This window comes from Drosophila takahashii, chromosome 2R, assembly GCF_030179915.1.
Source record: "Drosophila takahashii strain IR98-3 E-12201 chromosome 2R, DtakHiC1v2, whole genome shotgun sequence".
Classification (NCBI taxonomy): domain Eukaryota; kingdom Metazoa; phylum Arthropoda; class Insecta; order Diptera; family Drosophilidae; genus Drosophila; species Drosophila takahashii.
Genome location: NC_091679.1, coordinates 14424104 through 14451324, shown reverse-complemented (window position 1 = coordinate 14451324; position 27221 = coordinate 14424104). Strand labels below are relative to the sequence as shown.

The 27221-nt window shown below is 43.1% G+C and overlaps 2 long non-coding RNA genes across 3 annotated transcripts; one reads left to right on the top strand and one right to left on the bottom strand.

Moving 5' to 3' along the window:
• The first annotated feature begins 9548 nt into the window (after positions 1–9548).
• LOC138912637 (uncharacterized) lies at positions 9549–10270 on the top strand. Of its 2 annotated transcripts, none has more exons than XR_011418201.1 (3): positions 9549–9692; positions 9955–10145; positions 10210–10270. It is a non-coding gene; the product is annotated as an uncharacterized lncRNA (long non-coding RNA). The 2 variants fall into 2 exon arrangements; XR_011418200.1 differs by having other exon boundaries at positions 9637–9692; positions 9826–10145.
• A 10685-nt stretch (positions 10271–20955) lies between these two features.
• On the bottom strand, positions 20956–22697 carry LOC138912588 (uncharacterized). Its single transcript, XR_011418133.1, has 3 exons — positions 22197–22697; positions 21923–22138; positions 20956–21859 (listed from the first exon to the last, which is right to left on the bottom strand). It is a non-coding gene; the product is annotated as an uncharacterized lncRNA (long non-coding RNA).
• Between the last annotated feature and the right edge of the window lie 4524 nt (positions 22698–27221).

The window sequence follows — 27221 nt, the reverse complement described above, 5'->3', positions numbered from 1 at the left end:
TATATATTTTTATGTAGCACAGGATTGTCCCGAGTCCTGTCACGGTCTCCATGTGAAAAGATCGTGGAACAAAGAGGTATAGGTATATTAAGCCTGTCAAACATTCTTAGCTGCTAGAATTGAGTGAGCAGCGGGAGAAGTAAATGCAACGTTAGCATATTCACCCTGCAGTTCCCGAATTCAGACCGAGCGCTAAATGGCACTGCGACGCCGGCAGAGCCTCGGCAGAACCGACTCTCTCACCAACCCGTCCCTCTCATTCACCGTCACCGACGGAGCCGACCTAAACGGCGCCATAGACGACGCTCTCCCAAATTTCTCTCTCTCAAATTAAGCAAGCGCGATCGTGGCAAAGGGAAATGAACAACAAGAGAGATTGAAATTGCAGATGTGGTTTTTCTCGCTCAGTATTATTTTTCTATTTCTAAAAAGCAGGCGCCGTTGTTCCGCGTTTTTCAATTGCGTTCTAACTGTGATAAGTTGTTTTCGAGTTCAAACAAAAGTGCTATTAATCAAGAATGAATTTTTAGGTAAGTAATTTTAAAGGGTTTTATAATTTTGTCTTGTCAAAATTATTATAGCTTCCTATTTTTAGAATATGTATTTATTATTTTTAGGTCAAGCAAGGTGCATAAACAATATAATTTCAGATGAGATCATTTTGTTCTACAGCCCAGAAGGATGTTATTCTTGCACTTCTAAGTATGTTTTTATCGTTCATGTCTAATATTCTAATATTGTGAGGAAAGCCCCACATTTTTATAGAAATAAGGCTAGATAAGTAGAGATAAGTAAATAAGAATAGAGTAAGTGACAAAGCAAAGACCCACGGAGGGCACTAACACATAGGGAAAAAACCACCCGCACACCGCGTAAGAGAGGAAAAGAGAGAGAGAACGCAGCCGCAGCCGAAACGCAGCCGAGACGCAGCCGCAGCTGAAAACGCAGCCGCAGATGAAACGCAGCCGCAGATAAAGCGCAGCCGAAGCTCAACACGAAGGGGGTCCTCTGCCCGGAACGACGACAGCGCAGCAGCCGACACGATCGTCAGCAGAGGACTGCAGCCGAAGCTTGACGATTTGCGGATCGGGACAGTTACTCGAGAGCCGGCAAAGGAGCCGGACGTTTTCGGTCGTAAAGAACAACAGAAAAACGTGGAGTATTTGGACTAATCTATCGCCGCCGCTGCCCAGAGGATGCAGGAGGAGTAGAGTGGGTGAGCTGGCCGAGGGCCCTAAATCCCAAAAGTGGGAAAACATGTGTGGCGGATAGGCTGGGGAAATTGTAAGAAATAGAGTTTGACAATGTAAAAGAACAACAGCGTGTTTGTAAAAAGTCGGGTGTGTTCGGGAATAGTGCCCCACGCTACCGGGACAAAATGGGAATGAGGGCTCACGGCTGACGGCGCCCCTCTTTCCTCCGGCAACCCGTTTTTTGCCTTCGCCTCCGGATCGGGGAAATTGGCCTACGGGTGACGGGGCCGGCCTCCCCTCTCCGGAAGGTTTCCCCACGTCGAGATTGGAAAACGCGCTACCGGGTGACGGGGCCTGTTTTCTCCAATTTTCGGGCTGGGAATTCGATATCCGGGTGACGGTATCGGATTTTCCCGCTCCTGCCTGCACGGACCTTTACTTTCCTCTCCCCCCTCTACGACCCGACACAGTCTTCGTCCGTTATCCTGTCTGTCTTAAAGATAGAAATATTTTCTGTAAAGAGACCCTGGAATGTCTGAGATATCATCCCAGCTATAGAACTACTTTACAGAATGGCGCCCGAGCAGGGACTAGACAGGATATTTCAAGGATAATTCCAACCATCGTGGCTTAAAGCACCACCAGTAAGAATTTCAAGGGTCTAAAATTTCAGGGGAACAAATTGGCTGCTAGGCCCGTTATGTTCTCTTACAAAAGCAAAGAGAATAGTAGGAAGGAGAAATAGGAAAAATACAGCCAGACCCGACGAAAATAACACGTGGCACACGAAGCCGAACCGACACGAAGTTATGCTAGACCCGACGACCAAAGTACACGACGCTAAGAAAAGAAAAAAAAGCATGCAACGCAAAGCCTAGCCACGCCGCGAGCACCACCTGCCGTGAATCCTCGCTTCCGAACGGCGACATGGGTGTTCCCTGGATTTCATATCGGAGGAAACACGAACTCGAGGCAATCCTACTCGAATTTGGCCTCGAACGCACCGGTACGGTCGAAGAGCAACGAGCCCGACTCTACGCGTTCGTACGGCAACCCGAACTCCCCGACGCTGTCCACACACGGCTCGGAGAAATGGAGCAAAAATATGGGAATTCCCCATCCGCGGATTCCAAGCCACCGTCGCCATTGCCTCCCGACCTCGAGACAAGCGCCGGCACGGCATCTACGCACACGATTACACCGGCCCCGGTCCACACCCTAACGGTACCACGCAGTACGTCGCCAGCACCAGGACCCCACGGGTCGTCGGGATCCTCACGCGGCACAACCTCTCAGTTCGACGCGGCCGTGTGCTCCACGTTGGTCGACGAAATGACCAAATGGGGATTATCTTTCGACGGTACCTCGGATCCGCTTAGCTTCGTTGAGCACATGGAGGAACGGGCGGATACCTACCGAATCGATCGGAAATATCTATCTCACGCCATCGTCGTACTCTTGACTGGCAGAGCCGAGAGCTGGTTTCGCACCAGTGGACTCCAGGGAGGAGCCTGGACGGAAGTTCGCCGGGAATTTCTGGACTTCTTCTTACCACCCAGATATTATCAACGGCTCGACGACGAAATTAGCTCGCATTTCCAAGGGGCGAACGAACCATTCAAGGAATACCTCGTCGATCTTCGCCTCCAGATGCGCCGCGCCGTGCTCTCCCCAGAGCAAGAGTTGGAGCGTGTGTACGAAAACATGCTACCAGAGTACCAGATGTTCAAGCGCCGCCAAGACTTTCGGACGTTGACCGAGCTCACCCACCTGGTGGTTAACTTCGAGGTCGCCCGTAGCCGAGGAGGCCGGACTACCCGAGGACACATGACCAACGAGAACGCATCTGATCGCCAAATCGTACGACCCCGGGTGAATCCGAGCTATACATCGACCGCCGAGCCGCAAATGACGCGCCCGCGGAATCCCCCTAACAACGCCATCGGACAGGGCACGGCACGGAGCCAGGATCAAAGACCCCGAGCTTTGGGAGAAGCGATCGACGCCAGAACCGCCTGTCGGAACTGCGGACAGGCTGGTCACTACGCTACGGAATGCCGGAATACCAGAGTCATATTTTGCTGGGACTGCGGTCGGCGCGATCTGCGAACCATCGACTGCTGCCGGAAACAGGGCAAGGGCCTCAAGTATCCAGGAGTTACCCGAGGAACCCACCGATCCCACAGAGACAGTAACCAACCCGTTCGTACAGGATCAGGGCCGTATCCACGCCCGCGTCACGGTCGAGGGACACCCCCTCAGCGCTACATTGGATACGGTGGCCTCACACAGCTTCGTAAGCGAACGCCTGGCGAGGGAATTAGACAACGGGAGGAACCATCGCGTTGTACGGTCACAGGTGAAACTAGCCGATGGAACAGGTAGGGAACTGACGCAGGCCCTGAGGGCAGCAGTCCAGTTAGGAGAAGCAAGGGTCATCCCTTCCATCCTCATCATGCCGGACGTACTGGACGACCTCCTCCTCGGCATGGATTTCTTATGTAGCAGCGGAGCAACACTACAATGTGGAGGCCAGGCCCTTACCCTGCGGCCCCCAACCCGAACCCGATCCATGGAGCCTCGCGGAACGAACCCAGACCTAGCACAAACACCACCAGAACAGCAGGAGAACCACGACGAAACCGCCGCACAGACAGAGCCAGAACAGCAGGAGAACCACGATGAAGCCGACTCAAGGGCACAGCTCTAACGCAGACCAGAACCAGATCCACAAGTACCACAAGAAAACCATCGACAAGTCACTCCTAGATCCCATACAGAGAACCACCGGCGTACAACCCCGATCACCAACGCAGAACTGGGAGTAACCTCGACCTGGGCCACCGCGTTACCTGCCCCTGTCGCAACAGCCGTCGAGCGGAACCCTTTTCGCCGCGCGGTAAGGAGAGTTCGGTTTCAGGGGTCAAGCGGTCCAGAAACATCGGCGACCACGAGCGCTCCACTGTGCGGAAGCGCCAGCGCTGAATACACCTCGGGTGAGGAGCAAAACCCCGTTGACCACACCGAAAACTACCCAGAGCCATGGGTAGGGGAATTTCTCGAGCAAGAATTAGCCCGATTTGAAACCCTCACTGGTGTATCCCACATCGCCGAGCATAATATCACTATGCGAACCGACCGACCGATCAAGCAAAGGTACCACCCGCGGAATCCAGCGATGAGAGCGGTCATTGACAAACAGATAGATGAGCTGCTTCGCGACGGGCGCATTGAGCCATCAAAAAGCCTCCACAGTGCGCCGAAAGTCATAGCCACGAAGAAGAATGGCGACGTAAGGATGTGTGTGGATTACCGGCAGTTGAACGAGAACTCGGTGTCAGATGCCTACCCCCTGCCAAGAATCAACCATATATTGGAGCGGCTGCGGAACGCCCGATATATATCCACGCTGGACCTTAAGCACGGGTACTGGCATATTCCAGTAGCGCCCACCAGCCGAGAGTGCACCGCGTCCACGGTCCCAGGATTTCACTGGAAGGTTATGCCTTTTGGCCTGCATTCGGCACCGGCAACTTTTCAGCGTGCCCTGGATACGGTCATCGGCCCGGACATGGAACCACATGCCTTCGCCTACCTCGACGATATCATCGTAATCTGGGCCACCCTCAAGGAGCATGTCCGAAATTTACGCGAGGTGTTTCGGCGACTCCGGGAAGCGAGACTACGGTTGAATCGAGACAAGTGCCAGTTTTTCCAGCGAAGTCTGAGGTACCTAGGCCACGTGATTAGCGAAGCCGGGATACAAACCGACCCTGATAAGGTCGCAGCCATCCGGAAACTGACCCCGCCGACGAACCTAAGGGAGCTGCGCCGATGCCTGGGGATTGCTTCATGGTACCGTCGTTTCGTTCCTAACTTTGCGGACGTAGTCGAGCCAATGACATCCTTGCTCAAAAAGGATCGGAAGTGGGAATGGGCAGAAAAACAGGAGCAGGCCTTTCAGTGATTGAAGACCCTGCTGACCGAGGCTCCGATCCTAGCATGTCCAGACTTCGAGGCGAAGTTCGTGCTATAAACCGACGCGAGTGAGTATGGTATAGGAGCCGTACTCACACAATCCATCAACGGGAAAGTACGTGTGATCGCGTATGCCAGCCGCCGGCTGAATAAAGCGGAGCGCAACTACTCCGTGACGGAGAAAGAGTGCCTGGCGATCGTGTGGGCAGTCCGCAAGATGCGCTGCTACGTCGAAGGATACCGTTTCGAGGTACTCACCGACCACCACTCGCTAAAGTGGCTGAATTCGATCGACAACCCCACGGGCGGATCGCTCGGTGGGCATTGGAGCTGCAACAGTTCCAGTACGATATCAACTACCGCCGTGGAACCCAGAACCTGGTCGCCGACGCCCTGTCGCGCCAACCTCTGGTTACGGTTCAGCGAGCGCAGGTAAAAGTCCACAAGTGCAAGTGGATAAACAAAATGCTATGACGAATACAGCAGGAGCCCGCCAAATTTCCAGACTTTCGAGAGGAGAACGGACAACTCTATCGCCGCATTGGCCTACGGCCGGAAGATGAAGAATTCACGCCCTGGAAACTATGCGTGGAAACGCAATACCGCCGGAGAGTGCTGGAGGAATGCCACGATCACCCCACCGCGGAACACCTAAGAGTTCGCAAGACAAGCACACGGGTAGCTCAGCAGTACTACTGGACGGGATTGTTCTGGGAAGTGGCGCGGTACGTTCGGAGATGTGTTAGTTGTCAGCGATTCAAAGTAAGTCAGGAAAAGCCGGCTGGAAAGATGTTTACGCGGCAAGTAGACGAACCGTTCCACGTATTGTGCGCCGACTTTGTCGGACCTTTACCACGCTTCAAGCTAGGGAACACTGTACTCCTCGTGTTTCTCGACTCGTTTAGCAAGTGGGTAGAACTGGTTCCCCTGCGCCGAGCTACAGTCCCTTACCTCGAGCGAGCGTTCCGAGAACGGATCCTCAGCCGCTTCGGGATCCCGAGGACTTTCAATAACGGAACACAATTCACGAGCCGAGCATTTCAGGCGTTTTGCAAATCCCTGGGAATGGAGTTACAGCACACAGCACCCTACACGCCACGTCAGAACCCCACGGAACGGGCAAATCGAACGGTGAAGACGATAATAGCACAGTATCTCGAAGACACACCGCAGAACACCTGGGACCACCTGCTCCCAGAGATCTCGCTGGCCGTGAACAGCAGCGTGTCGGACACCACGGGATTCAGCCCGGCTTTTCTCGTGCAGGGCCGGGAGCCGCGCCTACCTAACGCTCCGCATTCCGAAGTTACGCCGGGGAGAGGAACTGCGCAGATCCCACCCACGGAGAGGAGTGAGCAGCTCCATAACATCTTTAAGGTCGCCCGAGAAAACGCGGAACGTGCCACAGCAGAGCAGGGCAGACACTATAATCTGCGACGACGGGAGTGGAAACCACCACTAGGATCGCTGGTACTAGTACGCCGCCACGCCCTGTCAAACGCCGCTGAGGGTTTTGCCGCCAAATTGGCCGCGAAATACGAGGGACCGTACCAAGTCATAAAATTCCCGGCGCCGCCGCACCGCCAGTTTAAACAACCTGAAGCCATATCACCAGGAGGGCGACGACGACGACCACGACTCAGAACGAATCAGAGACGGCCAGGATGACCATCACAGTCGTGCCCCGGCCGAGGAGACCAGGGTGTCCTGCCACTTGATGACGAGCCCGCTCGTCCAACGTCCCCACACCCCATTGGGGAAGAAACCCACCCGGTCGGCTCTCCTCGTCCCGGGCACAGTGGCCACCAGCGAGGCCAATCCCGAGCCTCCAGCCATCACCATCGACTCCCGCCACGGCACCGTTCCCGAAACCAACGCCGATACCCAGTCCAACCCAACGAGCCCATCCACGGCCGCTGCATCCGCATCAAGGACGGGCAACGAAAACAACCTTATGACCAGGCCGACCACTCAGACGTCGCCAGCAACGTCACCTCATCCGACTGCGCTACAAGGAGCACGGACGAGGCACCCAGGGTCTCGAGTACACCCCCCAGTTCGCGGCAAGCCGGCAGCGCCCACCCCGACGAGAGCGCGAGGGGAGCACATGGCCATAGCGCCTACGAACGCATGGTGCAGCAACTCCTCCAATGCCCAGAAGGACCCACCACTTCAGCCGCCGCTCAGAGGCGCGCGGCCGCCAGGACCATGATGGAGACCCTACTCTCGGATTCCCCGACACGCACAACCCCACCAAGCGAGGTCATCATGGCCACCGCTGGACGGACCGTGGTCACTCCAAAGCCAGTCCAGTCCACCCCGAGGCAAGTGCAAAAGGTACGTCCGCTACCCGCCACCGACGAATGGCGCTGGCGTTTCCGCCGTGAACACGCTGGCTTAGAGCCCGATACTGCCGCCAACCGTCCAGGGATCTTAAACCACGGCCCACAGCGACGACGACACGCCCCATGGCCAGCGGAGGAAGCCAGCACCGACGAAGAAGCACTCCCGGAAGTGGAACTCGAGGACGACCCCGAGCTGATGGTCCGTGCCCCACCAGGATGGACAACTCCGGACGGATGGATGCCAGCCGCACTCCTGGAAAGCTTCCGACAGCGAATCCGTATTAGAAATAAAGAGTAACAATGTAAAAGAACAACAGCGTGTTTGTAAAAAGTCGGGAGTGTCCGGGAATAGTGCCCCACGCTACCGGGACAAAAGGGGAATGAGGGCTCACGGCTGACGGAGCCCCTCTTTCCTCCGGCAACCCGGGCAATGTTTTTGCCTTCGCCTCCGGATCGGGGAAACTGGCCCGTGGGTGACGGGGCCGGCCTCCCCTCTCCGGAAGGTTTTCCCACGCCGAGATTGGAAAACGCGCTACCGGGTGACGGGGCCTGTTTTCTCCAATTTTCGGGCTGGGAATTCGATACCCGGGTGACGGTATCGGATTTTCCCGCAGTTTCGTCTTTGGGGCTGGAAACCGACCCACGGCTGACGGGGTCGGCTCCTGCCTGCACGGACCTTTACTTTCCTATCCCCCCTCTATGACCCGACACAGTCTTCGTCCGTTATCCTGTCTGTCTTAAAGATAGAAATATTTTCTGTAAAGAGACCCTGGAATGACTGAGTTTTCATCCCAGCTATAGAACTACTTTACAATATTATATAATATTATAAAAATCTATATTTTCCAAATTCAGATTCCATTGGTCAGGTGAAGCCTGCAGAGCCTCCGGAGAGGATGCGGAGATGTGTGAAAAATATCCATGCGCGAAAACGGAGCTCACCTAGACTCCGGAAGCCATGACAAACGTACCGAAGACCCTACAAGTCACCGTAGTTGGTAAAAATCTATTAATTTATTGTAAAAGTATAAAAATAATTTACCAAAAATGATGTAGTAAAATGAAGTGAAAAGAAATAAACCTTTTGATAAAGGCGATGAAATTCAACATATTTTTTATTTTTCTCTCTCTTTGCTGATGATTTTTGGGTGATATTTCGGCGCTAAAATAGCGCTTAGTGCTCCAGTTTTAGCAGTGATTCACTGCTAAAAAAGCGCTGAATGGAACTGCTGGGCACGTATACACATATATGCCCTGAGACAGCTGGCTCGATGTGTTAGTGAGAGAGAGCCACCCAGCGGGAATGTGAGAAGTTGGTTTTTGTGTTCTTGAAATCCTGTTCCTTTTTGCAGGCGGCGATGTAGGGATAGATAATTTCTGAGCGTTAAATGAGGGTGGGTTTCTGAGTAGCATCAATATCAGGCCATTTATGCGCTGTGTGATTTCTGTGGCACTACGATTATAATATTTTTTAACAAAAAAAATCACCAACTTATAATATTAAAAAATCCTATGATTTACACCAAAACCAAAAGACTTGTTCTCACATTTAGTTTTAATTTTTAGTAATTTTTAAAGTCGTAGAAAAAATATTAATAATTGTTAATCAAAAAAATTAAACTATATAACATTATTATCATAATGTCTATAATGATAATATTCATTTATTTTACTCAACATTTTTCAAATAATAATAAGGATGAATGTGGGATTCAACCAAATTATAGAGAAAAGCCACGGTAAGACGATTAAAATATTTGATCACATTTATCAAGGAATTACATTAAATTACAAAGAAAACTATTGTTGTTTTTTACATTTTTAAACATTTTCTGTGAAATAAAATAATTTGATCGTCAGATCGTGGCCTAAGCCATTTTTAAGTGTTGTTAAAATATAAAAATTCGTGTTGGTGGTATTGATAACACGAAAAATGCATAATATACCTATAATATACGTAACCTTTAATGATTACGGTCCCTGAAAAGTATTGTTTAAATATTTATTCGGCGCCAAAGTGTGACCCAACTTTACAACGAAATTTACCCCACATTTATCTGCATTTTGTATGGTATTATCAAGAATATAATGCAGGGTCACATCATTTTTAAATTTGTTGGAAAAAGTGAAAAAAAAAGTGAAAATAGTTAATTTTAATCTAAAAAACAATAAAAAGGTGAGTGATAAAATGAATTTTGTCTTTTTATAACCTTTATTTCAGCGTTACAAAGGTAAGTATCACAGATATTTTCGCCATTAATAAATATACGCCTCCGGATGCTATCTTCAACACAAATTCTGCATTTCAGTGACACTTGAAATGTTTTTAATCTTTACCAGTGGTAAATGGTGTGAGGTGTTCATTAAATGGTTGTATAAATAGTACTTCAGTACTAACTTAGTTGTTTAACTTAATCAAAATATTACATTTATTTCAGCCAGGCCGACTGAGACTTCTTGGGACCAGAAGTGTTGCGCCTGCGTTTGTCATATTTTATTTTTTCTTCTCATAGTTTTTGATATAGATACCCGACATAAAACAACTGAACAGAGGGTAAATGATCGGCCATGGCAAACCAGGCATAATTTCTGGAGAGATCCTTTAATTTTGTGCGGAGACCTAATAATGGTAATTACTCTTATTATTATTCCTGGTCTTACATTCATATCTAAATTATGTTTGATATTTTCAGAAGACAGACAAGAAATGGATATCTAAGTACTGCATTCGGCCAAGCAAAACCCGGGAATGCTTCATTCAAAAATTTGTAGTTCCAATGCTTCGATAATAAATACACAAACAAATATTACAAAAAAACATGATTTTTATTGTGGAAAATCAGATACTGCAAAGCAGTGCAAAACCAAAACTGCGAGGGTCTGGAAAAACCAAAACTGGGAGGGTGTAGAAAAACAGATATTGCAAGTGGAGGAAAACCATAACTGGGTACGTGTGGAAAATCTATAATGCGGGAAGTCGAAAAACCAGTGGATTTTGTCCTGCATTCTTCTGCCAGAGATCCAGATAGAAACCTCATTTCCCCCTTACTTTTTGTGTCACCCCCGTGTATTTTGAAACCAGAGATGGAAGAAATGTAAGGGGTGAATGAGGTTTAGTCCCTTCCGCTTCTATGGAGAAACCTCTTGAAAATATGTTATTTTCCAGAGGAATTTTCCCGGTGGGCAGCCGTGGGAATGCATACCCAGCGGGAAAGTGAGAAGTTTGTTTTTGTGTTCTTGAAATCCTCTTCCTTTTTGAAGGCGGCGGTGTGGGGATAGATAATTTCTGAACGGTAAATGGGGGTGGGTTTCTGAGTAGCATCAATATCAGGCCACTTATGCGCTGTGTGATTTCTGTGGCACTACGATTATAATATTTTTTAACAAAAAAATCACCAACTTATAATATTCAAAAATCCTATGATTTACACCAAAACCAAAAGACTTGTTCTCACATTTAGTTTTAATTTTTAGTAATTTTAAAATTCGTAAAAAAATATTAATAATTGTTAATCAAAAAAATTAAACTATATAACTATTATCATAATGTCTATAATGATAATATTAATTTATTTTACTCAACATTTTTCAAATAATAATAAGAATGAATGTGGGATTCAACAAAATTATAGAGAAAAACCACGGTAAGACGATTAAAATATTTGATCACATTTATCAAGGAATTACATTAAATTACAAAGAAAACTTTTGTTGTTTTTTACATTTTTAAACATTTTCTGTGAAATAAAATAATTTGATCGTCAGATCGTGGCCTAAGCCATTTTTAAGTGTTGTTAAAATATAAAAATTCGCGTTGGTGGTATTGATAACACGAAAAATGCCTAATATACCTTTAATATACCTAACCTTTTATTTGGTATTTCGTATTTATTCGGCGCCAAAGTGTGACCCAACTTTACAACGAAATTTATACCAAATCTGCATTTTGGTATTATCATTTGGTATTTGGTATTATTTGTTGGAAAAAGTGAAAAAAAAGTGAAAATAGTTAATTTTAATCTAAAAAACAATAAAAAGGTGAGTGATAAAATGAATTTTGTCTTTTTATAATCTTTATTTCAGCGTTACAAACGTTAGTATCATAGATATTTTCGCCATTAATAAATATACGCCTCCGGATGCTATCTTCAACACAAATTCTGCATTTCAGTGACACTTGAAATGTTTTTAATCTTTACCAGTGGTAAATGGTGTGAGGTGTTCATTAAATGGTTGTATAAATAGTACTTTAGTACTAACTTAGTTATTTAACTTAATCAAAATATTACATTTATTTCAGCCAGGCCGACTGAGACTTCTTGGGACCAGAAGTGTTGCGCCTGCGTTTGTCATATTTTATTTTATTCTTCTCATAGTTTTTGATATAGATACCCGACATAAAACAACTGAACAGAGGGTAAATGATCGGCCATGGCAAACCAGGCATAATTTCTGGAGAGATCCTTTAATTTTGTGCGGATACCTAATAATGGTAATTACTCTTATTATTACTCCTGGTCTTACATTCATATCTAAATTATTTTTGATATTTTCAGAAGACAGACAAGAAATGGATATCTAAGAACTGCATTCGGCCAAGCACCCGGGAAAATGCTTCAGGCATTAAAAATTTGTAGTTCCAATGCTTCGATTGTAAATATTATTAATAAATACACAAACAAATATTACAAAAAACATGATTTTTATTGTGGAAAATCAGATACTGCAAAGCAGTGCAAAACCAAAACTGCGAGGGTCTGGAAAAATTAAAACTGGGAGGGTGTAGAAAAGCAGATATTGCAAGTGGAGGAAAACCATAACTGGGTACGTGTGGAAAATCTATAATGCGGGAAGTCGAAAAACCAGTGGATTTTGTCCTGCATTCTTCTGCCAGAGATCCAGATAGAAACCTCATTTCCCCCTTACTTTTTGTGTCACCCCCGTGTATTTTGAAACCAGAGATGGAAGAAATGTAAGGGGTGAATGAGGTTTTGTCCCTTCCGCTTCTATGGAGAAACCTCTTGAAAAAATGTTATTTTCCAGAGGAATTTTCCCGGTGGGTAGTCAGCATTTTAACGTCCCACCGGGAAAACTCCTCTGGAAAATGACATATTTTCATCAGGTTTCTCCATACAAGCTGAATGCAAAAATGTTAATTTTCCTATTATTTCTCATTAATTTTGCGTTCGTTTCAATGGCAACTATATGATATAGTAGTTCGATTTTGATAAAATTAAAATCGAAATTCGAAAATATTTGAAAAGAGTTATATCCTAGAGTAGAAGAGAATATGAGAGCTATATGATATAGTTGTCCGATCCGGCTCGTTCCGACTATACTACCTGCAATAGAAAGAAGACTTTTGGGAAAGTTTTATCCCGATAGCTTGAAAACTGAGAGACTAGTTTGCGTAGAAACGGACGGACAGACGGACGGACAGACGGACAGACGGACGGACAGACGGACAGACGGACGGACAGACGGACATGGCTAGATCGACTCGTCTGCTGATCAAGAATATATATACTTTATGGGGTCGGAAACGTCTCCTGCGTTGCAAACTTCTGACTGAAATCATAATACCCTCTGCAAGGGTATAAAAATAACAAGAAGGAACTTGTTTCAACAGGAAGAGTAACAATTAATTTCAAAGGGCAACAACTCCCAAAAGAGATTAAGTTCTTGTATGCTAAGGTGGAAGTTCAGCCTAATGTTACTTGTTAGGACTCATCGACCTACATAATATAATTATTATCGCAATTACGAATGTCGAACAAAGAATCGTATATCATGACACTTGCTGCCGATACTGCAATTATACACCTAGACATTCAGTATGCTTAACAGTGGTCAATCTGCCGACGCAGCGAAAATAGCTGACGCCACAATTCGGAATTAGAGCAATAACGTAGCACTGCATATAACACTTTGACCCACTGCGAGTAATGCAGAATAGCTGTAATTTCATTTTCCCTTTCTACATATTTTGTTAACGTAAACACTTTTGTACCTATAAATACCGGTAAGTTTGTTCAATAAAATCAGTCTCAACCTCAGAATACCACTGACTGTTACTCATCTACCATCGCAATCAACAGAGGCTGTCGCTGTGTCTTCAGATCCTCATCTTGCGCACCATTCTCCGCCGTCCACCTAGTTCCAAGTGCTGGGTGCGACACCTAATCAGTAGACAGTTTATGTGCTATATGCTACCCAACCCCCCGATACACAAATCCTGTAACCAGGCGAAGTAACGCCACTCACGCTAAGGATAACGTATTAACATTTGGTGATCTCACCAAGAGATCACACCCTAGAACACAACGTTGGAGATATCTTCCATACGAGTCCTTTTGCCCAAGTTGTCAAAAAAAAGGGGACAGATTAAGGACGCCTGAGAAAAGTGGACTTAGGAAGTTGGAAGACTGGTCAACAAGGCGATCAGCTTCGTCAACGATTTGGTAAATCGATTGTGATCCCAGCAGGAAAGGATTCGTGAATCCAATCCCGGACACATTCTTAAAGTTGTCAACAGGCGACACTTTGATAACCACCACCATCCTCACAGCAAGTGCCATCGTGGCCACAGAGGGACACCTACACACAAAAAAAAAACTTAGTAAAATCAACTGTAATAATTGTCAAACAGGCCCCAACCAGCAAAATTGTCAATTCTACTAAGTAAATAGTCATTTCACAACAACAAAATACACACAATTAGCAAAGACACAAACCCAAAGCAAAAACAAAATACACGTAACTATTTTAATAGTTGCGTAACTATCTTTGTTGGTCAATTTTACCAAGCATTTTTTTTTGTGTGTAAGATCGAACCTATCGATTCAGGATCAATACAGGACCGGTCAACAAGCGGCCACCTTTATCCACCATAACTGTTCACTTTCTGACCAAATCTGGTTGCGAATCGGAGCGTATCCAGCGTAAGCGAATAAAATACTTCCACCGGGTCAGAAACATAGAACAAGATCAAAATGGTTAACAGCATGGATGAAGAGAATCCTTCATCGGAAATTCAAAAGATTTTAAATGCACAACAAGAAATAGGCAATGACATTGCTAGGTGCATCAATAATTTCAAGAAAGATGGACCTGCACGGAAACAAAAGCCTGAATATTTTGAAGCCCGATTATTGGAAATTAATGAAGCCTGGGAGATGTTTAAAGAAAATGAGACTCATCTGCCAGACTCACAGAAAGGATCTAAGTACGAGAAGTACGCAAACGATCTTCGATCGACTTACGAGAAATATACCAAGATATTTCAGGAAGGTCTTGACGTACTCCTAGCCAGTAACAGCAAGGAGATTGAAAGTTCGATCAAAACTGGGCAGCCACCCATGACAGAAGTCAGCGACAAAAGGCTAGCCTCACTATGCCGACGCCAAGGAGAGGTTATTGAATCCCTAAGAATGGCGCTAAAGGAGTACGCGACTATAAAGGGTCAAGCCTCCACGCACTTCATAAGTTCTTTGTGGGCACAAGTACAAGAGGTCCACTTAAACATTTATGAAGAATTTGACAACCCGATAGAAAAGGACTACAACAAGGAAGCCTACACAAAAAAAAAACTTGGTAAAATCAACTGTAATAATTGTCAAACAGGCCCCAACCAGCAAAATTGTCAATTCTACTAAGTAAATAGTCATTTCACAACAACAAAATACACACAATTAGCAAAGACACAAACCCAAAGCAAAAACAAAATACACGTAACTATTTTAATAGTTACGTAACTATCTTTGTTGGTCAATTTTACCAAGCAAATTTTTTTGTGTGTACGGGATGTTACAAGTGGAAGTGCAAAAGGCGCTCATGGCTTGGCCAAGTGCATCCGCCACAAACAGCACTGATGTGCAGCTGCCAAGAATGAGCATCCCGAAATTCGATGGAGAACTGTTAAAATGGAGACAATTCTTCGATTTATTCTCATGCAAATTATAAAAAACGGTAAACGGTTTTTATTTTTAAAAACTATTTATTCACTGGTCATTATTGACTTATAGATTTCCCTTACTAATAAGGTTTCACATCTTTATTATTTGACTTCGATTATAGAGTTCCCGATCTACACTGAATTGGAGTTCAAGATATGATTCTGGAAGAAGCCTCCGAGTATGAGCTTTTAGAACTTATCTTTTGCAGTTTCCTCAAGCTCAACTTTATAAAAGCTTTTTACTAATTTCAATAATTGTGAAATGCAATTATGCTGCGCTTAGCGGAAAATATTTGGCGACACGATAAGCGTGGGATTGGAGTGGCGTGATTTTGATTCGGATGTTTATGTCTACTTTAACCGTGGGATTGCAGTGCGGTGATTTTGATTCGGATGTTAATGCTTACATTATCTTGAGCTCCATTTGCCTTTCGTCTGCTACGATAGCTTGAGGTTTGAAATCGAAAACTTGTTTACAAATTCTATTGAATCTTAATGCTAAAGCTCATGTTAATTCTCCCCCTTCTTAAATGGATCGTCCCGATTCATTTGATATTTGAAGTAAGGTTGGAAACTTGATTATTAAGTTAGGCATATGTCATTTCTATGTTTCTTTCTATTTCATTGTTTTCCTGTGAAATTTCGGTACTTTTTTCTTTTGGTTTCGGGGTGATTATTTTTGTAAAAGTATTAAGAATATTTGTTCTTGTTTTATACAATAATCCAGTTATCAAAATTAAGATTATAAAGATTAATAAAAAATTGAAATTTCGAAGTTGTTGTATTTATATTGGGATATGTAATCTAACATTTTGTTTTTTTCATATATGTATTTAATAATCATTGAATAAGATTAGAAAGGCGCCATTTAATTCTGTTTCGTTTACAATATTTTTTTCTGTTATTAAAGTTGCGCCATCGTTTAAATTTTTGAAATTTCGATTTTTTTTCTCTAATTTTGGAGCAGTTTGCTTTTTTTCCGTTAAGTAAGTTAATAAAACATGAATTATCTTTTGAAAGTTTACAATAATTATTTAATTTAATTTATTAAATATTCCATTACAATATGCTACCTTATCATCTATTATTAATTTTCCATTAGGTTGTGAAATGGCTTTTGAGGTGTAAAGGTTACATATACCATTTATTATAGGATATTTTATATATATTATAAGTAGATCTTGGTTTTTTATTATTTTAAATGTTGAGATGTCTAAAAGATCTGAGAGTACAATTGGTTTTTGTTCATGTTTAAATATTTCTTTTATATCATTTTCGCTTAAAATTTTTGTATTAAAAATGTCTATTTTGGCTAAAGTGATAGTGTCAATTAAATTTTGTAAATCAAACGTTATTAATTACAAACGGTGCTGTCTCAAAACCGCTTGTTTGTTAAAGATTATGGTGTTAAAGGTTTTTGAAATTAGCTCAATTTCTGAAAACATTTTCGAATTTATTACTGGTTCTTTATTATTGTTTATGATTAAGTCGTTAATTTTATTTTCTACTTTCATAAAATCATCATGATCAGGAGTTCCTGATATCCATTTCCAAAGTGTCCCAAATTCATTAATTCCTCTTTTATTTCTTGAGGGCAAAAGTTGAGTTAAAAGAATTTGGATTATATTAAGGTTTTGAGCTATTTCCCATTCGATATCAGAATTTTTAGATTTATTTGTAAGTCTAATTTCGGTTCTTATTATTTCTTTATAAAGGCTAATATTGGTAATATGAAACAAGTCTTCGTTTGTCTCATAAGCAGGGACCGTAAATAACAGTTATTTGAGACTTTTATTTTAAAAAGACTACTGTGATACTTTGTTTTAAACGTCAAAAATAACACTCTTTTTACTCTTGTCCACAAAGCATATGCATTTCAACAAATCTGGAAAGCAAATTAGGTATTATTATTTGTCCATGTCTATAAAGTGCATAAAAACCAGTAAAATTGTTGATAAAAAATTGAACAAATCTCAGTAGGCCTTTTAAAGTCTCAAATAACTGTTATTTACGGTCCCTGCTCATAAGTCATCACATCCTTCTCGTCTTTGAGTAGTAAGTATTCGTTATTGGTATAGTCAAATATTTCAGTGCTGCATTTGGTAACCAGTAGAAGTTGTAAGATTAAAATTGTCATTTTCTGTAAAGAATTATTTATTTTATGTTATCTTTGTGAATTATTCTTTGTTTTTTATTTATTATTACTCTATTAGGTAGATTTTCTTTAATTATTTGTTTATTTGTTTGTTTGTTATTTGTTGGCCCTAATTTGTTCCTTTCGCCAAATCTTTTTTCGTAAACTACTTCGCCAACCTCATAATTTTTGGGCGATCTCTTTTTATTATGATGGTCTAACATTTTTGTTTGTGCTAATAATAATTTTTCTGGCAAATTTTCATGATCTACTTTATTATAAAGAATATCAAAAGGTTTGTGATTTGTTACTGCTCTTATAATTATTTCCGAGTAATCTAAAAGACGATATTCATCTTTTATACAGCGAGCTATTTCTGTTAAAGTTGAATGAGCTCTTTCTACTTGGCCGTTGGATAAACTATGCCTCGGATCTGTAAAGTGAATTGTTATTCCAGAACGCTGTAGGAAAGATTTAAATTGTGCTGATGTAAAACTAGGTTCATTGTCTGTCATGATGGTTTTCACCAAGGGAAATGTTTGAAGTAGTTCATAGACTTTTGTGTCAATGTTTACGACAAGATATTTGGAATACGAATCTATACAAATTATGAACATTAGGCTTTGAGCATAAAATATATATAAGTGTAAATGATGTCCTTCTTTTTTTGGTATTGGAGCTTCACCAATAGGGATTTGTATTGGGTTTCTGTCATATTTATTTGTATTGCAGATTTCACAATTTGCAATATGTAATACAAGTTTGGCCAATAGTATAATCTGGATATTTGTGTGTAATTTTCATCAAGTCCGTGATGGGCTCGGTAGTGCGTTTCTTCAATTATTATTGCTTTATCTTCATTATTGGTAATATCTTGGACAAATGTTCGGGTATACAAAAATTTGGGTAATAGTCTAGAAGAGCGGCCTGAGCACCAAAAACCGCGAAAAAATTACCCTCGATGGACCGCGATTTCTTAGGAATTTACGTGCAGAAGATTATTTGCGGAAATGCATTGTTCTCTTGTAATTGCATTTCAAAGTTGCGTGTTTTGCTATAAAAACAAAGTAGGATTTTCTAGGATTTTGAGGTGTTTTGTGTCATTTTGCTATAAAAAACATATGGGCTTTCCGTTTGTTGTCAAAATAATAAGCGTTCGAAAAAATTCGACAAAAATGTGAAATTGTTTTTATAGCAGGCCAGACCCCACAACCGCGAATTAATATCCTCGATGGACCGTGATTCCTTAAGAGCTTGGGCGACCATGGATGACCAACATATACATTTTTAAGATGTGTCTTAAGAAATCGCAATCCGAGGAGGATCAACCTTAGTCTTTATCAGTACCTCCTTATACTTGTAACTTATTTGTAATAGTAAATAAAATGCTATATAAAACTATGGTTAATGATTGGACAGTAAATATTTATTTATAAAAAATGCTGGTTAGTGGTACAGATTAAGCCTATTCTTTTTCATTGTCCGTATCGGTGGATTCCTGAAATTTAAGATAGTTAATTGTTAGTATTTAAAAAGAGATGGGAAATGCTAAAAAAGCGCCGGAGGCAAAAAAATTAAAAAAAAAAATTCCATCTCTTTTTAAATACTAACATCGCGTTCAGGATTAAACAATTCGCCCATTGCTGAGAAAATTGCATGGAATCTTGAGGTGTGGTTTGGGTGCCTTTTCAAAAAAGTGAATCGCGCTAGGTACCCTTGGTAGTGCTCCGTTTTCCGGCCATAGTGGGGAATGTTCTCCTTTAGATCACGCCATAGTCTCTATTCGCTGTGTATTGGCTCCCGTTTCAGGGTCGACGAAGTTTACTGAGTGATTAACGGTCATGTGAGAGTAGTTCGCATCCTTTAAACCATTGTATGACTTCCAGCAGTCGGATATAATTCTGGTTCCATTGGCGATGTTGGCCTCTATAATTGGAAGGAGCGTTTCCTGGCTACGGTCCTCCACAGGCACCAAAAAAAAGTCACCGGTTTCTCTGCAAATTCCTCCGAAAACCCACTGGCCATTCACCACGCGACCGCAATTATACTTGCGCCGGCCAATTTTGGTTTCGTCAATTTCGACGGTTAAACCGTCTCCACCTATTATTTGTTTTGCGTTCTTCTTCGTCCAGCTAAGATAAATTTCCCGAAGAAAATTACTCCAATCAACCACAGAACAACTCCATGTCTCTGCAGAAATGCAAACACTTCTTCTTCGTCTTTATAAGTCTTTATAAGAAATAGTGCACCCGTTGCAGGAATCCATAGTAAACAAAAATCAAAAGTGCCATTTCTGATTAAGCAACAAAAGCCTACTTGTTTTTTATAGCAAACCCATAAATTCCTAGAAAATGCTACATTGTTTTTATAGCAAAATGACACAAAACACCTCAAAATCCTACTTTGTTTTTATAGCAAAACACGCAACTTTGAAATGCAATTACAAGAGAACCATGCATTTCCGCAAATAATCTTCTGCACGTAAATTCCTAAGAAATCGCGGTCCATCGAGGGTAATTTTTTCGCGGTTTTTGGTGCTCAGGCCGCTCTTCTAGACTATTACCAAAATTTGGGTAATGCTATATATTAGCGGGCTCATCCCCGAAATTCGCAAAAAAAATTATTCGCGATGGACCGCGATTTCTTAAGAATTTACGTGCAAAAAGAAATTGGCGGTCGGTCATGGTTCTCTTGTAATTGAATTTCAAAGTTCCCGGGTTTGCTATAAAAAACAAGTAGGCTTTTCTAACGTGTACTATAAAAATCATGTGTATATATGTACCCCTTTCCTGTTTTGTCAAAATAAGACTAATCTAAAATTCCAAACATCTGAGTAATTGGTATTATAGGGAACCTCACAACCGCATAAAAATGATCCTAGATAGACAGCGATTTCTTAAGAACTCTCATAACCATGGATGACCACATGTGTATTTTTATTATGATAATTAGAAGAAATCGCGGTCCAAGGAGGATTATATATTTTAACCTTTCTTTTAGTCTTTTCCACCCAAAACCAAACTTAAAGATTGAATTCTGTGACGAACACGGTGAAGTGGATGCTATTTGGTTGCATACTCTGCCTACGGGATCGGCCTAGCTCAGGGAGGAGACAAGGGGGTCGGTTACTTCCTAAACAGCATCACCGCCACACAATAAAACTTGTAGACAGAGTTGGGGAGGTTTAAAGGAAGGACGCAGTCAATCCGAATGGATGTAGGAGAAGATATTGATCGGTTAACCCGGTTGTTGAAGAACTGAGATGGTAATGTTCTTCGGCTTGGCCCACCCTACCTGTAAGGACACATTAATGTTGAACGCCCTTACCCTTTACAATGAAAACCGCTTAACTCAGATGCCCATGTTACCGTTTTTACTTCATTTCAGTTACTTTTAAACTTCATATAAATTCAAATAAACTCGAACTTCAAATACATGATTCTCCATTGCCAATTCCAAGACTCGCGAAACAATTTACTATCATTTACGAAAGCGAAGCGGTAATTAGCGGTAATTTGACCTGTCAGTACATTTATAAACTAAATGGGGAGGGTTTCATATTCTTTCACATCTTACATTTGGGTTGGTTTACACCATGCGTTATATATATAGATTTATATCAAAGACAGTGTATTTACTCACGACCACTCCCTCGAAGTCCGCAGGCCTGTTGACTGTAGTGCTAGGATGAGGTGATATTTGTTGATATGTGTTGATAAATTTAATTTAGCATAGCTGTCTTGATATGTGTAGGTACTAAATGTCACCAAATGAGAAAAGGAAAGAATATGAGTATGCGGTCAAATCAGATTATGAAAAGAATTTACTCTAAATTACTTAAAATTATTTCAAGAAATTAAATATAACCGCAACTAGGCGGGACGCAGCAGGCGGCGTTTCCTGTGGCCGTGAATTGTTCAAATTTGGGTGAATACTCCTACGCGCCACGTTCCCGCGGATCGCTGAAGTCGGAACAGGGTCGAAATAGCCAGAGATAGCTGCTGCCTCGCTGTACACAACCGAGCCAAAGTGAGCTTATGTGCACGAGGGTTGTCGATGGGAGGTTATGTTGCGCACGATCCTATGGGAGGTTATGTGCAGCACGATTATCCACTGAGAGGTTATGTTGCGGTCCAATGCGACTCCCTTGCGTTCGTCAGCGCTCCGGATCAAGCGCTGCCCCAATCACGCCCAATTTGCCGGTTAACTTGAGCAAGTTGGCTCCTTGCACGTTTAGGGGCTGATCCAGAGGTAACTAGGTGGGGGACGGAAGAGTTAGATCGAAACTAAACTGGTGCACATGCTTGGCTGCAACTACCTTGAAATATATATCCACAGAGAAGGATGCTTTTGGGCATAGCCTGACACTTTTTGGTTTCAATACTTTAGCTGGCTGAGATCCGCCGTTGAAGGGGACACTTCAGCAGCGCTGTGTAGGGAGCGCCACGTGGAATCCGCGGCTTGCCAAAATTTGGGTTGCGAACTGCCAATACACAGTCTGCCGAGATCTTGGTCTGGCGCTGCCGGTTGATGGCTGGAATTTACGCAAGACGATTAGAGTCGATCTTGCGTTTGCAGTTATTTCTGCTCACCTAGCGGTTTCCACACACACGCGTGCTGTTGATCGTAACTTTTCAGCGCTTGCGGGTATTGCGAAATCCCTTTCGAACACGGATGAATTGATTGCCTTTACTACAGGACTTGAGCGCGTGGTATAAGTAGCACACGCGTGGACTTTTAAACTTTTCGCTGAAACTATGCGTACGTTTGCTTGGCTGAACGAAATGTAAAAGAACGCTTTGGTTGAGCGGAAATATTGTCTTGCCAGTTTACAAGGTTGCCAGATCTACGGTTGGCATATGTCAAGGTCAGCGTAGCCAGATCATGGGTCAAGGGAACTATCGCTGTTAAGGTTAACAGCACTCTCCGTTCTGTTATGGGCAAGTCTGTTGTTGGCGACTGTTACGTTTAAATTTTGGGACAACAAAATTCGTACCCTCACACCACAGGTTTTATTGACATACATTTTGGGAGGAGATGAAAGCTGGAAAAGGGTACTTTACCAGAGATCTTTCGCATGAAAAACTCCTAGCTCCTTTCCGTTGTGGTCTTCTAGCAAATACAATGACTGTCCTCGTTTCTCCTTTACCTTAGCTTTAACCCCGATGGGTGCTAACTTGGCGTTGAAGTGTGTGGCCTGGTTGCTTAATACAAAATTTCGTTTTATAACTTCCTGACCTATCTCAAAGGTTCGATACCGAGAACGCAAATCATATTCGTTTCTGTTTTTCTCGTACGCTTTTGTCATATGCTTTGCAATGTTGGATCGGATTCTCGGAAATTCATCTGCCCTATCAATCTTGGCTGAACCTTCGGTAAGCATCTGAAGATTTCGTAGCAACTTATAATCTTTACCGTGTGTTAGCATGTGCTGGCCAAAGACTACATAGTATGGGGACTTTCCAATCGATTGGTGAACTGAGTTTCTCAATGTGTGACAATGTGAACCTTTTTACTGGTTTTGGCCAAGTAAATTTGGAGAAATGATCTAGAAGAATTAGAATGCCAATATTTCCATTTTTCGTCCTCGGAAATGGACCAATAAAATCCATATAAATACGTTGAAACGGCCTTTCGCTAGTAGCTTGGCAACCCATGAGTGGACGAAGACGTTGCGTCGGATGTTTGGATGTTTTGCATATCTCACACTGGGCTATGTAATTTCGAACATCTATTACCATGTTTGGCCAATAGAAGTGTCTTCGTAGACGTTCCAAGCACTTGGCAGCTCCGCAATGCGATGAGGTTGGTTGGTCGTGTGCCGACTGAATCGCGCCTATCCTCAGGTCGCTTGGAACTAACAGCTTAAACTCGGACTCATCAACTTCGGAACTTCCAGTTGCAAAACCAGTCCTGTAATAAATATAATCGTCAACGACATGGAAATCTGGTAATTCTGAGTTCTGCGCACGGTCTTTTAATTGGCAGTACTCAGCGGATTGAAACGCATCCGAATGCAAGTCAATCTCTGGAAGGATCTCTACGGACATGATTTCTTCTTGAAACGAGCGCGACAACGCGTCGGGTACGACGTTTTGAGTCCCCTTGCGGTGCTCGATTTCAAAAACAAATCCTTGCAACTTGATTGCCCAACGGGCTAGTCTCCCGCTGAGGTCTGTCTGTTTCATTAGCCATTGTAGGGCTGAATGATCAGTAACGACTTTGAACTTATGCCCCTCCACATACATGCGAAACTTTCTGATAGCTAACACCACGGCAAGGCACTCCAACTCTGTTACTGTATAGTTGCGTTGAGCACCGTTTAACTTTTGCGACATGTACGCGATAGGACGCTCATTGCCTGATTCATCGCACTGTGCCAACACTGCTCCAACACCACACATGGATGCATCGCATTGTATTATAAACGGCTTTTCATAATCAGGGTGAACTAAAAATGGAGCCGAGCAAAGCTTGGACTTGACTTCGTCAAAAGCAAGTTGTGCTTCGTCGTTCCAGGTGAATGTTTTTCCACGAAGTAGATCTGTCAGAGGAAAGGTTATCGTTGAATATTGGGGTATAAATCGACGATACCAGCCACACATCCCAAGAAATCTTCTTAAGTGTTGTTGGCTTTTGGGAATGGGGAAGTCGGAGACAGCACTAACCTTTTTGGGGTTGACTTGAAGTGTCCCTTCACCCACCACGTAACCTAAATATTCGACTTTTCTAAGACAAAACTGACTCTTTTTAATGTTGATAGTTAGTCCAGCATTGCGCAGACGAGATGCAACTTCGGCAAGATGTTTTAAATGATCTTCGAAACTAGATGACATGATTAGAAGGTCGTCTAAGTAAACGAATGTGTGCGATTTCATTTGATATGGAATGACTTGGTCCATGAGGCGACACATAGTCTGAGGGGCGTTGCACAGTCCAAAAGGCATTCGCTTAAATTGGTATAATGGCCTATTTGGTACTGTGAAGGCTGTTTTTGATCGGGACTCCTCATTTAAATTAATCTGCCAAAAGGCATCTTTCAAATCGATTTTTGAAATGCAGTGAACTGGTGGAAGACGGCTTATCAATCCTTCTAAATTCGGAATCGGATAAGAATCTTTTATCGTAACATCGTTTACCTTTCTCGAATCGAGACAAAATCGAACTTTATCTGGCTTGACTATCAACACGATTGGGGATGACCAGGATGACGAAGGTGCCTCTTCAATTACTCCTAAATTAATCATTCTGTCGATCTCTACGCACAGAAGTTTTTCACGCGCTGGTGACAAGGGGTAATGCCTCTGCTTTATTGGCTTGGCATTGCCGGTATCGATGGAATGTTCGACTAAGTTTGTTATGCCAAGACCGTCTCTATCAAATGAGGGAAAGGAATCTATAATGCTTTTTAATCTACGTTTCTCTGCTGACGATAAGCTAAGATTGGGCGACTCTTCCTCAACAGTTAACTCATTTGTAGTAAATCCTAATGAAATTGTAATTCCGAACTTTTCCCAGAAATCGATTCCACAAATAACGTCTTGTGTTATCGATGGTACAACTAAGAATTCCATTTCTGCCTCTATGGAGTTGTAATTCATCTGAACTCTGATAGTACCTAGAATTGTCTGTTTTGTTCCGTCAGCGGTTCGTACGTTGCCACGAGTTCTATTGAACTTATGTTTTCCCGAAACTATACTACTCGCTAGGGAACCTCCTACTACGCTCTTGTTTGCCCCACTATCAAGTAAGGCTAAGTACGGTTGGTCGAACAGGATTATATTCACAAAAGGTCGTATGTCGTTAACATTTTGGGTTATGCTTGATATCGTGTAACTGTGGTACCTACGCTTTGATTTCCAAAATTTGCGTAACCTTATCGCTGCGCGACTTATGTTATCCTTTTCTACAACGCCATCAAATATTCTCCTCCTAGTCTCTTTATATTCTTTGAGTCGAATATGGTATGGTTTGAAATGTCGAGTATCGGAAAGGTCAGGTATTTTAATTGATCTGTCAGGGTTGGTTGTACAATCTGGTAGTTTAGAAACTTCGACATCCGAGTTTACATTCGGGCATCCGCTCTCGGACTGACACGGGTGTCCGGTTTTGAGTTTCCCGATTTTGGAGAACATTTTGGGCAAGAAGGTTTATAGGTATCCGGAGCTCCGCACCCGTAGCAAAATACGCGGCGTGGTTGGAAGCACTCCTTGTATCGATGACCTACAGAATCACAATTCCAACACTTCACCTGATTGTCATTGCGAATTGCGAAAATCGGTGAATCACTTTCCTGAGTATTCTCCTCAGTTTCGTCATCTACATTTATCTCGTTTACGGTTCGCCTTGATGCTGAGTGACGCGCATTGTTTCTCACTCTTAAATTATTAAAGAAGTCTTCATGGCGATGACATTGTCTACGTAACGACGCTATGGTGGGTGGGCCCGAACCAATTCTGAGTCTGACATAGGTTCCGATAGTGCATCTGCAATGGCCAAGATAGAGTCGAGGAAATCGTCAAAACATTCATTAATTCCCTGCTTTCTTCTTCGCATCGCATCTCTTATGTCTTGGTCGGACTTCTGATCTTTATATCTTTCCCTCAAACGTGCACACAGTTGAGAGCAATTCATTTGCTCAGACACTCTATGGCATCGCCAATAAAAGGTCAAAGCTGGGCCTACAAACAAAAGATTTGCGTACTGATATAATAAATCAAAGTTTCCATTCAAGGCTTGACGAGTCAATGAATTTACACGATATATGAAATCTTCAATGAAAATATCTTTAGGTGAACCGGAAAACTTTAAGTTCCAGTGAGCAATTAAACTTGAAATTCGATCAGGTCGATCGACGTGATCTTCGCGACGGGACTCTCCTGAACGGTTATTAACCATATTTGGGTAAGCGGAAAAGCTATTCTCGAAAGTCTGCCTTGGCAGTTGCTCTGCTGACGCATCCCATTCGAGTGAATGCCTACGAGAAGACGGTACATTAAGATTTTGCATTGCCGAGTTGATTTGATCAGTTAAGGTTGCCGTTATTCGGGTTTGGTACGATTCTAAGGCATTTGTTATAAGTTCGTGAATTCTCCCTTCTGAAATGTTACTTGCTCTTTGGGTGCCTGCAGAACGTAGTGAACGCGGTATTTGTGAACTAACATTGGATGCTGTCGTTGCTGATCGTGTACTAGGTCTAGTATTCGGGCGAGTTCTTGGAACAGTGCCTGTTCGTGCGTTCGAACTGGCTTCGTTTTGGGGTCTGGGAATCTCTAAGTTGGCGTTTTGAGATACGCTTTCAAGATTAGCGATCTGAGAAGGTAAGCATGGCTGTCGACAATTTGGGCATGTTTCGTTTTGCTGTAACCAGGCATGTAGGCAACCGCGATGAAAACGATGACCGCAAGTGGTTTCGACACTTTCTGTATCTGCACTGGAGTCATTGCATATTGTGCATTGCAAGGACTCAGCTGGCAATCTCTGATTAATTTCGGGACTTCTCCTGACCGACATGATTTAGTTTTCTATAATCAACAAGAACGATAACAGTATAATTCGGTAGTGCGGTACGGGAATGATACGATAGAGCGGTACGACAAGTTTACGGTATCGATAAG